The sequence below is a fragment of the Cottoperca gobio genome, chromosome 1 (genome assembly GCF_900634415.1).
Source record: "Cottoperca gobio chromosome 1, fCotGob3.1, whole genome shotgun sequence".
NCBI lineage: Eukaryota > Metazoa > Chordata > Actinopteri > Perciformes > Bovichtidae > Cottoperca > Cottoperca gobio.
The window spans coordinates 1,333,275-1,347,680 of NC_041355.1; the positions used below are offsets into that span (position 1 = coordinate 1,333,275).

Sequence of the window (14,406 nt, forward strand, 5' to 3'; positions counted from 1 at the left end):
CTGCCTCCTTCTCCTAATGCTTGTGAGGGGTCACTTTTGAGGGCCATCCAATCCCTGTACGCCCAAAACGAGAGTTGTGTCCGGATACTCGGCAGTAAGTCGGACTCGTTTCCCGTGAATGTTGGCCTCCGCCAGGGCTGCGCTTTATCACCAATCCTGTTCGTGATTTTCATGGATAGGATATGGAGGCGTAGTCGTGGAGGAGAGGGGTTGCAGTTCGGTGACCTGAGGATCTCATCGCTGCTCTTTGCAGATGATGTGGTCCTTATGGCATCATCGGTCTGTGACCTTCAACAGTCACTGGATCGGTTCGCAGCCGAGTGTGCAGCGGTTGGGATGAGGATCAGCACCTCCAAATCTGAGGCCATGGCTCTCAGCAGGAAACCGATGGATGGCCTACTCCGGGTAGGGAATGAACCCTTACCCCAAGTGAAGGAGTTCAAGTACCTCGGGGTCTTGTGCGCGAGTGAGGGGACGATGGAGCGAGAGATTGGCCGGAGAATCGGAGCAGCGGGGGCGGTACTACAGTCACTTTACCGCACCGTTATGACGAAAAGAGAGCTGAGCCAGAAGGCAAAGCTCTCAGACGGGTGGCTGGCGTCTCCCTTAGAGAGAGTGAGAAGCTCAGCCATCAGTGAGAGACTCGGAGTAGAGCCGCTGCTCCTTTACGTTGAAAGGAGCCAGTTGAGGTGGTTCGGGCATCTAGTAAGGATGCCACCTGGGCAGCCTCCCTAGGGAGGTGTTCCAGGCACGTCCAGCTGGGAGGAGACCCCGGGGAAGACCCAGGACTCGGTGGAGAGATTATATCTCCTCACTGGCTGAACGCCTCAGGATTCCCCAGTCGGAGCTGGAGGATGTGGCCCGGAGAAGGGAAGATTGGGGTTCCTTACTGGAGCTGCTGCCCCCGCGACCCGACCCCGGATAGGAGGTAGACGATGGATGGATGGAATAACATTCTAATACAGGCATAAGAACTAACAATTAAACAGACAGACAAAAAAAACACTACGAATTTCAAAGCCCAACTTTTATATAATTAATTTATAGCATGATACACATTTTTGGTAAACTTTTGTAAATACATTTTTTGTCTCAAACAATTGTGATTTAATGCAAGTGTGATGCAACAATCTCATCATCAGTCAAAGTTCAGCTCAGCTTTAATTTATTTAACCAGCTGACATTTTGACTTCTTTGGGCGTGACTCATTAATGAACCTTGTGACAAGAACCCAGAAAAATAAAGTGAGACATTTCTCAGCACAACTTGTTCTCGTGATCATCTAAGACACAATGTGTGATTTAAGTGTAATTGTAAAAAGAGTAGCCGGACCATCAGAGTTTATACCGGATTTAAACCTGTTAACACTCCCAAGATGATTGACAGGTACTTTATACAAAGTCAAACCAACAACTAAATATGTTATTAATTTGACAAAACGATCCTAACTGAATTATTATAATTAATAATACATGCATATGTTGTATCTGATTAGGGGTGTGGAGTGATCTGTTTTCTCTGGCAGCCATATTGGAGATCTTCCTGGCAACAACAGCTGAGACGAGCCCTTTTAATCTTGAGCTTTTTTTATCAGTAGGCATTTAACAGCTGACTTGTGCGCTGGAAGTGTTGATTACATTAAAAGTTTGTATTTTTCTTTTACACCCAGCTAAAACCCCGACACACTTCCGATGTGTGATCAAACAGTTGCCCGTTTACACATCCAGCAGAGCAACACGAGCCTTCATCAGGACCGGTGTTTGTGTCCACCTGATGAATGAAAGTGTGCACATTCAAACACTCCATCCAGAAGGCCGTTTAACAATTTATTGGAATCAAACAGGTTACAGATGGATGTTGGCTGGTGGATGATTTTTCTACACAAAAGAACATCAAAGAAAATATTACAGATGAATATAATACCAACAAATAATACATTTGGTCGTAATTTAATTTGACATCATTGATGCATCCACAACATGTAATTTCACACTTTTGATTCCCAACATGTTTTATGCCTTACTCTTAATAGAAGCCTTATGACATTGAAATATTCAGCAATATGTTTCTGTGGATGCACATCAAAAAGAAGAATTATACGATAAACTTTGATTTTGAGTAATTTTGCTAAAATGCTGCAAACTGCAACTTGACATATTTGTGGTTATTATAAACAGTGATTCCTTATGGAAGTGAAAATAATCTTTATCAGAGGTTTACATTGATATTCTGCACGTAACGTGTGTCATGATGCAGGGTTGAAAAGATCAATGCATCAATTTATAGTGTTGGACAATGTAAAGTATGCACATAATAAAATAAATCTTAACAATGAAATGTAACTTAATCAACACAGTAAACGGATTCTGTAGAACATAAGATGTAAACTACAGTGTTACCTCTAAATATCTACGTTTATTCCCTTGAATAGAATTAAATCAATACATGAAATAACGTAAGTGATTAGTCGACTCTGACAGAAGAGATGATTAAAGGTGCAGAGTTTGTACCACCATCATTCAGACCAGGACTGAAGTACGGGAAGAGTTTCTCAGTGAAGGAGCAGCCAGTAAAGGAGTAGATGAGAGCTGCAGCATCTACGTCATAAAAGGAGACCAGACCCTCCTGATAATCCACAAACACCCCCACCTTCTGAGGCTGAGACTTCAGAGAGAGACGGACTGAAGAGTCATCAAGAGCTTTGTACACATTTATATCTCTCAACCATATAGTCCAGTAACCAAACTGAGGGCTCAGTGGGACAGGTTCCTTCCTGTTGATCGACTCTCTGGCCACTCCTAAGATCCATTCAGTCTTCCCTTTAACTTGAACCTCAAAGTAAAATCTACCAGAAGAGAAACTCTGCTTTCCTAAAACACTAGTAGATTTAGAAAACCTCTTTGGGTTTTTTCTGAGATTCTTCTTCACATCACCATGACTCACTTGTTTCTCATCATCAGACAGAATTAAATAAGGATGTGCTGTATCAGGCATCAAGAGTCACATCCACTGCATACTTCTGGACCCTCTTCAGCTCAGCTTCACCAAGCAGCTTCTTCATCTCTTGACTGAGTGTCTCCTCCAGCTGAGCCACAGCTCTCACCACAGTCCCCTCATATGATGGTGGGGGGACCCTGACCTTTGTCCAGTCCTTGGTGGGTGGAGCAGCTCTCCCTGATGGTAAGTTTTGGAGAAGCTGGAGGTGGTCTTCAGTACGTGAAAGCTCTTCCATCTCCTTGCTTCTCTTCATCAGCTCATAGATTTCCTGTTCCAGCTCTTTGATGAAAGCTTCGGCCTGTTTTTCTGTTGTTTTCTGCTTCTCCTTGATCGTGTTGATGAGCTCCTCCAGTCCTCTCTCAACAGACTCCTTAAGAGCAGTGAAGACCTGAACACCTTCTGCCACCTCTCTGTCTGCATCTTTGTTACTGAGGTCGACTGACTGTTTGATCTCCTGAATCTTCAGTCGTCTCTTCTGGATCATCTGCTGAACTTTAACCTCTGTCTTCCCCAGCTCGGCCTTCTTTCCTTCATATTCCTTCTTTCAGAGGAACAACATCATGCATCTTGTGGTCTAACACAGTGCAGAGCATGCAGACACATGTCTGGTCGGTCTTACAGAACAGCTCCAGAGGTTTATCGTGTTTCGTACACATCCTGTCTTCCAGATTCTCCACAGGGTCGATCAGCTGATGTCTTTTCAGGCTTGACGCTGTGAGATGAGGCTCCAGGTGAGTCTCACAGTAGGAGGTCAGACACACCAGACAGGACTTCAGAGCCTTCAGTTTGCTTCCAGTGCAGACGTCACAGGGAACTTCTCCTGGTTTGGCAACTTGTTTCTCTGACCTGCTGCTGCTGCTGGTTTTCTGTTGCTCTGACTCTCTGAACTGAACAACCATCTCACAGATGAAAGTGTTGACATGGAGCTCAGGTCTTGTGTTGAAAACCTTTTTACACATCGGACACAGGTACAGGTAATGAGTATTCCAGTGTGCATTGATGCAGTTTTTGCAGAAGTTGTGTCCACATGATGTGGTGACTGGATCAGTGAACACATCCAGACAGATGGAGCACAGGAACTGGTCTTCAGATTGCAGAAAGCTGACTGTAGCCATGTCTACACACTGGGAACAGAAGAACAGAGTGAAACATCAGTTAACTTTCAGATTTCTTCCTTATATGTGATAATGTTTTTCACTGAAGCCCACCAGATTCGGCAGAATGTTTTTGAAAATGAGGGACATATAATCTTCTTTAGACACTAACTTTATTATCAACAAATGTGATTGTCATACTCTTTTGATCACAGTAATTATAGAGCAATTACGTTGTATTAATGCTGTGAGATTGAGCAACACTCCTCCCCTCTTCATTACTTTTGGAATAACAGGTATAACAGGAAGCAAACTGAAGTGGTCACTTGTTCAGTTGTTGTTCATATCAGTAACAGGTTAAGTACAAGGGTGCAGCCATGACAGTACAATCTTAGAGAAGTTCAATCTGGATAATAAAAGACATTACACAATGACCCATGAATTATTTGATGACCTTTACAGTGTGATTGTATGTGGCCACTACATTGTTGCTAATCCAGAGAACATGAACTGGTTGGTCACTAACCTGTAAATGAGACATTATTTTCACCATGTAATATTTATTTGTCTCCCCCATGTTACTGTACCACAAAGATCCTCATAATTATGAACGTTAACCCAGTATTCTTGTTGTCCCCCTCTAACGACACTTCTGTCACTTAAAATATTGTTATGCTTTAATTATTTCGACCCGATCCCGGATAAGCGGTGGACGATGGATGGATTTAATTATTTTACAAACTCCTCATAATTCCTAATCTGTTACCGGCTTTATTCTGAGACTTTATTAACTCACAATTACATTATTGCATCTGGGACTATTTAATAACACATTACCTTATCTGTGGGCTTTTGGTTAAATACATTAAAGAAAGTTTATTTGTTTTTAGCAAAACTATTTTTGATCACTAGAGTAAAACAAAAAAGTAAAAACTTTCTGAGTAGAGAAAAGAAAGAAAAGAGCTCAGGTTGTTAAAACAGTAATTATTATCAGCTGTACTCACCAGTGTTTGTTAGAGACTCTGTTGTGTTGCTGAGAAAGTCTTGATGGACTTTATATACTCTTTATTCTTTAGACAGAAACACTCGTTTTACCTGCAGCTCTGACAAACTTTCAGTTTCGTTTGAGGAACGTGACGTTGAGGCTTTCCTCTCGTGTCGCTCCGCCTCTTCTGTTTCCTGTTTTATTATCTATAATATAGAATAAAACTATAGTTTCGGCACAGGATTAATTTAATATTGAGGGAGCAAAGCACTGAAGGTGTCTGGCTTCTTTGACTTGTTATTTCGTTTCTTTTCTTTATGTCGTCTTTCTTGTTACATGTTTTACAGAACCCACTGGTCTACTTTATGATACTTTAAAGGAATGTTTGTTTGTTAATATCTACAAACATCAATGAAGTTTGCGTTTGAATGCAGGGCTTTTACCTGTAGTCTAGTATTTTTACTGTATTGTATTAGTACTTTTACTTTTGTAAAAAGAGTTTACGGAGATGGCGCTTTTATTCTGAAGGTATAACACCTGAAGCGTTAGGTGTGTTGCTTCCGGCGGCTGGTTAGCTTAACGTTAGTGCAGGCCAACATGATAATTAATTAAAAAATGTTTTGTTTTTTGTTTTTTTTACAGTTAACAAACAATGACATGATAATAACATACGTTTGCTAATTACTAGTAATGCTATAATGTATGTTATGTTATCATTAGTTTGTGTAGTATGAAATAATTAGTTTATAGATTATATATTGTATAACAACACATTCTGATTACATTAGTACACAAGGCTAAGACTATATTGGTGTACACATTATATCATTTCATATACTAAATTAAGTATTTGTTAATGATAACCAAAGGATTTGAAAACCTTTCAGAAGTCCTTTGTGAAACATCTATAGACATTACATGTATAGACTAGAAGATGGACCAGAATCCAATTATTAACCACTGACAAAGTATAAACTATATAAATAAAGTTTATACCTTTTTTTACAAACGATTTCTTAAAGATTTACAAATCATTTGCTAATAATTAATATCGTATATAAAATGTTATGTGTGCCACAATACATTTTAAAAAATAGAAAAGTAAAAAGTGTGGAAAAAACAACGCTTGAATTGCAGGATTTTTGCTTATTTGTGTTCATGTTTTTCACGACTGCCCACAAAATCATTAAGAACAGAAGCTGGTTGTTCACTATGCCTCTAAATTAGACTGTCCAGGAGGCTAGTTACATAATTTTCATCAAGTCATATTTGTCTGTCTCCCCGTACGTTACCGTACCACAGAGATCTTCATGATTAAAAAGGCAGTTACCCGTTAGAGTCTTCTTGTTTGGTTTCTCTCACAATCACATTATTGTATCGGGGACTATTTTATAAGTAGACCTACGTAACCTTTATTGTGGGCTATATTAAAGAATGTTTATTACAATTTTTCTTTTTACGTAAACACAATGTTTTTATTGCTAGCATAAAATACAAAAGTTTGAACTTTGTGATTAGAGAAAAAGAAAAACTAAAGTTCTTATTATCACCAGTGTTTGTTAGAGACTCTGTTGTGTTGCTGAGAAAGTCTTGATGAACTTTATTCTTTAGACAGAAACACTCGTCTTACTTGCAGCTCTGACAAACCTTCAGTTTCATTTGAGGAATGTGACGTTGAAGCTTTCTTCTCGTGTTACATTACAGGTAATTTAGCAGACGCTCTTATCCAGAGCGACTTACATTGAACTAAGTACAGGGACAGTCTCCCTGGAGCAACTCAGGGTTAAGTACCTTGCTCAGGGGTACAATGGTGGCAGCCTGGTATTGAACTGGATTTAGAGTTCATCATAGCACAGAGACGGCACTGGTGAAAGTTACCAATGACCTATTGGCATCAGACAAAGGACTTGACTCTGTTCTTGTCTTGTTAGACCTCAGTGCTGCTTTCGACACTGTTGATCAGGACATTCTACTACAGAGACTGGAACATTGTGTTGGCACAAAAGGAACCGCACTAAACTGGTTCAAGTCCTATTAATCTGAGTGATCTCAATTTGTATGTGTTAATGATAAATCCTCTATGACAGCCAAAGTCAGGAACTCTTGGAGTTCCGCAGGGTTCTGTACTTGGACCGATTCTATTCACCTTATATATGCTTCAATTAATATTCCTGGGAAACGTCCATCCGTTCCTCCTCAGCCTCCGGGGGTGTCTCCTCCTCGTCAGATGCCTCGGACGAAGAAGGGGGGCAAGCCAGTCGAGATGGGACCCCCAATGGTGGGGTGGCTTAGCTGGCTGGTCAGGCTGCCGACGGTGAAACTCCCTGATCAATCGAGCATCCAGGACGTGTCGCACAGGAACCCAACACCTTTCCTCAGGACCATAACCTTCCCAGTCCACCAGGTATTGCAGACCCCTTCCCCGGCGGCGGGAACGAAGGAGGCGGCGAAAGGTGTATACAGGACCGCCATCGTTGAAGCGAGGCGGCGGGGGAGGCGGAGCAGCCGGGACCAGTGGGCTCTCCCGCACAGGTTTAACCCTGGAAACGTGGAAGGTCGGATGTATCCGCATGGAATGGGGCAACTTTAGTTTGACTGCTGCGGGGTTGATAACTTCCTGGATCTCAAACGGGCTGATGAACCGAGGCGCCAATTTTTTAGATTCTACCCGTAACGGGACAGCCACACTTTCTGGCCCACTAGGTATTTGGGGGCGATGGTGCGGCGGCGGTTGGCAGCCATGACGTACCGTTCCGTCGAGCGGAGGAGAGTAGCTCTAGCCTGGGTCCAGGTTCGGTGGCAGCGGTTAATGAAAGCCTGGACAGAAGGACAGGAGACCTCTTTCTCCAATGCGGGGAACAGTGGCGGCTGGAACCCGTAGGAACACTGAAATGGGGACAGTCCAGTGGCTGAGCTGACCAGGGTATTGTGGGCATATTCCACCTACAGGAGCTGCTGAGACCAGGCTGAAGGATGTTTGGAAATCATGCACGAAAGTGCTGTCTCCATCTCCTGATTTTTCCGTTCTGTCTGCCCATTTGATTGTGGGTGGTGTTGGGTTTTGAAGCCCAAAGGGCCTTTCAAATGAATCCAGTAAACTTCTAGATGATCAAGATACTTATTTATTTAAAGTGATGACAGCATTTCAAAAATACCCTCAGCCGAGGACACTTTCACACACCAAGTCCACAGTCCGAATCAATAAAGAGCCAGTTAGCTGTCTGTTGGTAAAAGTGAAAGTGGTACAAAAACATCATAAACATTTTGCTATATTCTCTACAGAAGGGTGTCGTCGTCCCTCATTGGTCCATGTTGGCGCGGTTATGCCCCTTGGTGGGCTGTCTTGTTGTGACGAGATGGAGGTAGACCTGAAACTCTTTGAAGAGAACCTACAGTGCTTCACATTCATAACTAATATAGTGCTCATTATACATTTGTGCAGAAATACATGTTGTGCAATAATACATTTTGATTGAGGTGGACGAGTGCATGTGATAATCATTAAATGTGACACAATACAATCAGGAGTTTATTTACTTCACAAATTCCCTCCGTACACACCATTTATGGTGTGTATATCATTCAGTAAATATAAAGCACCAATTGGTGCAAGAATACAGCATATGGTATGAAAGAATACATTCTTAGTTGTTTGGTTTTTATTTCAATCAAAAACGTACCAGAATTAGAGAACAATGACTTATAAAAATAAGAATAAAAAATACCTTCGGTAATATGGCTTTGTCTTTGATAAAAAATACCTTTAGTAGCAGCTTTGTCTTTAATAAAAAATACCTTTAGTAATAGCTTTGTCTTTAATAAAAAATACCTTTAGTTTCACTTTTTATTCTAGTATAAAAATCTCTTTTAGCTTCACCTTTTATTCCAGTATAAAAATCCCTTTTAGCTTCACTTTTGGTATAAGACTGTAAATTTCAGTACACTTATAACATCAATAAAAAACAGTAGAAACAGTAAATCTCAGTATACCTGGAACATCAGTAAAAGACTGTAAATATAGGTATCTTGCAATGTCTATGTAAGACTGAGGTAGCTGTATTAGACTGTACCTACAGTGTGACACTAACTACAGTAAAATCAGGAGCTGAGGCATGGCAGGAGTGATCATTTAGTGGAATTTATTCACACGAAAACTTCTACCTGCAGGCGTTGTAGTTCCTCCTCTGTGAGATGATCTAAGAGGAACTCGCCTTCTCCGTGCATCAAAAACTGACCTGCTTCAGCTCTCTCTTTGGTCAGGGAGGTGGTGATCAGCTTAGTGGTTAGGGTGAGGAAGCGCGGAGGAGGAGGCGGTGGTGCTGCTGGGACCAGTGGGCTCTCATGTACAGGTCTGACCTTGGAGACGTGGAAGGTGGGATGTACCTTCATGGTCTTGGGTAGCAGTAGTCGGACCGCCGTAGGGCTGATGACCCTCTGTATGGGAAAGGGTCCAATGAAGCGAGGCGCCAGTTTCCGCGACTCCACTCGCAGTGGTATATCTCGAGCCGACAACCAGACCTTCTGTCCGACATGGTAAACTGGTGCTGGGGTCCTCCTCCGGTTGGCTCCGATAGCATAGCTTGCACTGGACTTCAGGAGTGTGGCGCGAGCCTGGGCCCATGTGCGGCGGCAGCGGCGGGCATAGGCGAGCGCAGAGGGACAGGTAGCATCTCCCTCCTGACTGGTAAACAGAGGTGGTTGATATCCATAAACACATTGAAAGGGGGAGAGTCCGGTGGCAGAACTGGTGAGTGAGTTGTGGGCATATTCTACCCAGAGAAGATGTTGGGCCCAAGCACGGGGGTTGCGTGAGGTCACACACCTCAGTGCCTTCTCCAGCTCCTGGTTCATGTGCTCCGTTTGACCATTCGACTGTGGGTGGAATCCCGATGACAGACTGGCGGTGGCCCCAAGAAGGTTGCAGAATTCCTTCCAGAAGGCCGCAGAGAATTGAGGGCCTCGGTCTGACACAATATCCCTGGGCAGACCATGGACTCGAAACACATGTTCCAAGACCACCCGGGCGGTCTCCTTTGCAGTTGGCAGCTTTGGGAGGGGCACGAAGTGGGTCATTTTACTGAAACGGTCAACGATGGTGAGGACGACAGTGTTTCCTTCAGATTGCGGAAGGCCCGTAACGAAGTCCAGGGAGATATGGGACCAGGGTCGCATGGGCACTGGCAGAGGCTGGAGTAACCCAGCTGGGGGCTGACTGGGGGTCTTGTGCTGGTTGCAAGTGGGGCAAGCTCTAACAAAGTCCTGGATATCTTTCCTCATCAACGGCCACCAGAAACGTTGGGAGAGCAGATGGAGGGTGCGTGTGATTCCGGGGTGACAGGCCAGGCGAGAGTCGTGCCCCCACTGAATCACCTGAGACCTCAGATCTGCTGGGACAAAGAGACGGTTAGAGGGGCATGCACTGGGGCTCGGCTGGTTCCGGATGGCTTCTCTGACCTGCTCCTCAATGTCCCAGGTCAAGGCAGCAACAACACAGGGGCTTGGGAGGATGGTTGTCGGCTCCTCATTGGATGCCTCATCCTTCTGAAACATCCTGGAGAGTACGTCGGGCTTGATATTGCGGGAGCCAGGACGGTAGGAGAGCGTGAAGTTAAACGGGTGAAGAATAATGACCACCGACGCTGGCGGGAGTTCAGCCTCCTGGCTGTCTGGATATACTCCAGGTTTTTATGGTCTGTCCAGACCACAAACGGAACTTTAGACCCCTCCAACCAGTGGCGCCACTCCTCGAGGGCGAGCTTGACGGCCAGTAGCTCGCGGTTGCCGATGTCGTAGTTGCATTCTGCTGGAGTCAGTCTACGGGAGTAAAAGGCACAGGGGTGCATCTTGCCATCCTCTGCTGCTCGTTGGGAAAGCACCGCTCCAACTCCTACATCCGAAGCATCCACCTCCACCACAAACTGCCGTCCAGCGTCAGGCATTTGGAGAATAGGGCCTGAGGTGAAACGAGCTTTGAGGGTCTTGAAGGCTTTGTCAGCGGCTGCTGTCCACTGAAACGGCTGTTTCACACTGGTCAGCGCAGTGAGTGGTGCTGCCACTGTGCTGTAACCCCGGATGAATCTCCTATAAAAGTTGGCGAACCCCAGGAACTGCTGCAGTTTTTTACGGGTCTCTGGAACCGGCCACGACATCACAGCAGACACCTTTGCAGGACCCGATCCCGGATAAGCGGTAGACGATGGATGGATGGATGGACACATAAATATACATATTGTACAAATGCACAAATGTACATACATATGCAGCCAGTACTTACATGGCCCGTGTAGTTGTAACTTCTTTGATTGTCTATTTCTATATATAAAATAACTGAAATACAAGAGAACTGAAATAGAAATTAGGCGAAAGATATAAAGGAGATCTTTAAGGGAAGTAAATACATTTATTGTAATTACTTGGCATGAAATACAACACATACCATTATCTCCATGTTCATACAAATGCATTTACAAAAACAAATTCTACTGAAAACCAATATAATGAAATATTAATGAACGTTAACATTTGATTGGTGAACATTTTTCTAAAGTCACAATGTTTGCGGCATTTAGAAAGAAATTACTTGATAGCATCTCTTCAAGACAATGTTTACACACATTCATTATTTACAAACCATAAAATGTGATGCACCATTCTACCTTGGTAACAAACATGTGTGATATGAATACGTTCTCTTTAAGCTTCTATATCTTCTGGCCTTTCCAGCAATATGTTCTGTCACAGTCGGTCTTCAAACAATGTGCAGCAGTATAACACATTATATTAACAGTGTTGCTACAATCATCCATGCTCGATGTCATCGTTGTTAAAAGTTTCATACAATGCAGTAACATTCATCTGGTTAACAGTTTGTTCATCATTGTCAGTTACATTAACTTTCCCCTTAAAAAGGTCCAGTGTGTAGGATTTAGTGGCATCTAGCGGTGAGGTTGCAGGTGCAACTAACTGAATACTCCTCCGCTCACCTCCTTTTCTAAGTGTTGAGAGAACCTACAGTGGCTTCTAGTAACGTAAAAACAGGAAAGACCCTTTCTGGAGCCAGAGTTAGGTTTGTCTGTTCTGGGATACTAAAGAGGCAACATGGTGGTCTCAGTGGAAGAGGACACGCTCCTCATGTAGATATGAGGATATTACAGAGTGTAACCCTGAAGTCAGGAGTGTCAAACTCCTTTTAGTTCCTCCGGTTACTCTTTAATCTCTGGAACCTCTGTGCTGCAGTCATGCAGCTTTTCCCCCATGTGTGTTCTCATGTGGACTTTCAAGTTACAATTAGAGCGGAATTTCTTTTTGCATGTTTCACAGGAATATGGCTTCTCATCTGTGTGCGTTCTCATGTGGTCTTTCAATTTACAATTATAGCGGAATTTTTTTTTGCATGTTTCACAAGAATATGGCTTCACATCTGTGTGGGTTCTCAGATGACAGTTCAATGATGCTTTTTGAGTAAATCTTTTCCCACATGATTTGCAAGAATATGGCTTCTCACCTGTGTGGATTCTCATGTGGTCTTTCATGTGACCATTATTTGAGAAAGCTCTCCCACATGTTTTGCATGCAAACGGCTTCTCACCTGTGTGGATTCTCATGTGGTATGTCAAGTGACCATTCATTCTGAAAGCTTTCCCACATGTTTTGCATGCAAATGGCTTCTCATCTGTGTGGGTTCTCAGATGTCTCTCTAGTGATGATTTATTTTTTAAGTCTTTCCCACATGTGTCACATTTGAAAGGCTGTTTACCTGTGTGAGTACCACAGTGAATCTCTGACAGGTGAGGGTTGTCTACATTGTTACTGTGACTTGTGCCTTCGTGATGTAGACTCTGTTGATTTGGCTCTGCAGTTCTAGTTGAGCCTGAGTCTCCATGCTTGCCTCCTTTCTGATCTTGGCTCTCAGCTACATGAGAGTTGTGAGAGAGGAGCTGGTGGTCACTTTCCTCATCAGTAGGAGTCAACATAAAGGTATCAGTCTCCTGCTTCAGTACAAGCTGCTCTCCCTCCTGACTGGTGCAGAGTTCCTCCTGCTCCTCTTTAATCTGTGGAGGCTCTGGGTCCTCTTGGTCCAGACTGGAGTTCCTCTCCTGAATACAGAGCTGCTGGTCAGAGAGGACCTCCTCCTCCTTACAGACATGTTGCTGTGGGAGCTCTGGAGGGACAGAGAACAAAAGGAATAGGATACTACTGCAGACATGCGAGCAAATTAGTACCAGTAACGTAACCTATTAAAACACATGGGGTTAAATATACATACAATTCCTCCGTTTTGTGTTATTACGTTTTACACACCTATCCTGTGTAACTTTATTTCCGGTTTCCAAACGACATCCAGCAGTCTGCGCTGACGATGGATCTCTGCCTCGTACTCGACGACAGCTTCTTGGAAAACTCTGAATATTTCTTCAGCAACAGCATTTAGTCGCTCGTTGACAAACTCTCTAAAACACTCAACTGAAGACATTGTTGCTTAACTAGAAGTCAAATATTCATCCACGCAACGACTACAACATCGTCTCCCTGCTAGTTTCATACATCCAGAGAGCTGAGCTAACGCTAATAGTGCCTGTACTGTTTACTTCCGGTGCATGGCTTCTTCTTCTTCTTCTTCGTTAATTTTACAGCGGGTGGCAACCAGCGTTAAAACGAATTACCGCCACCTACTGTGTTGGAGGGCTGACTAGAATCATCTATCCCAGTGTTACTCATTGCAACACCCAAAGCCTTCAGCATTTCTGGACGGATCTCATCAACCCCTGCGGCTTTCCCACTGTGGAGTTGTTTGACTACCTCAGTGACTTCCATCAGGGAAATAGACGATGATCCCTCATCAGCTTCCAACTCTGCCTCAACCATAGAGGGTATGTTAGTCGGATTCAGGAGTTCCTCAAAGTGCTCCTTCCAGCAGCCGATAACCTTCTCAGTTGAAGTCAGCAGGGTCCCACCCTTGCTGTACACAGCTTGGATGGTTCCTCGCTTCCCCCTCCTGAGGTGCCGGATGGTTTTCCAGAAGCACCTTGGTGCCGACCGAAAGTCCTTCTCCATAGCTTCTCCGAACTTCTCCCACACCCGCTGCTTTGCCTCTGACATGGCAGAAGCTGCCGCCCTTCTAGTCCTTCGATACCCTGCAACTGTTTCCGGAGTCCTCCCGGATAACATAACCCGGAAGGACTCCTTCTTCAGTCGGACGGCTTCCCTGACCACCGGGGTCCACCACGGTGTTCAAGGGTTACCGCCCCTTGAGGCACCTAAGACCTTGAGACCACAGCTCATCACCGCAGCTTCAGCAATAGAGGTTTTGAACATCGCCCACTCAGGTTC

General features: G+C 43.9%; 1 pseudogene; it reads right to left on the minus strand.

Annotated features, from left to right (window-relative positions):
• Positions 1-2,296: 2,296 nt before the first annotated feature.
• On the minus strand, positions 2,297-5,221 carry LOC115028941 (E3 ubiquitin-protein ligase TRIM21-like; annotated as a pseudogene).
• Positions 5,222-14,406: the final 9,185 nt, after the last annotated feature.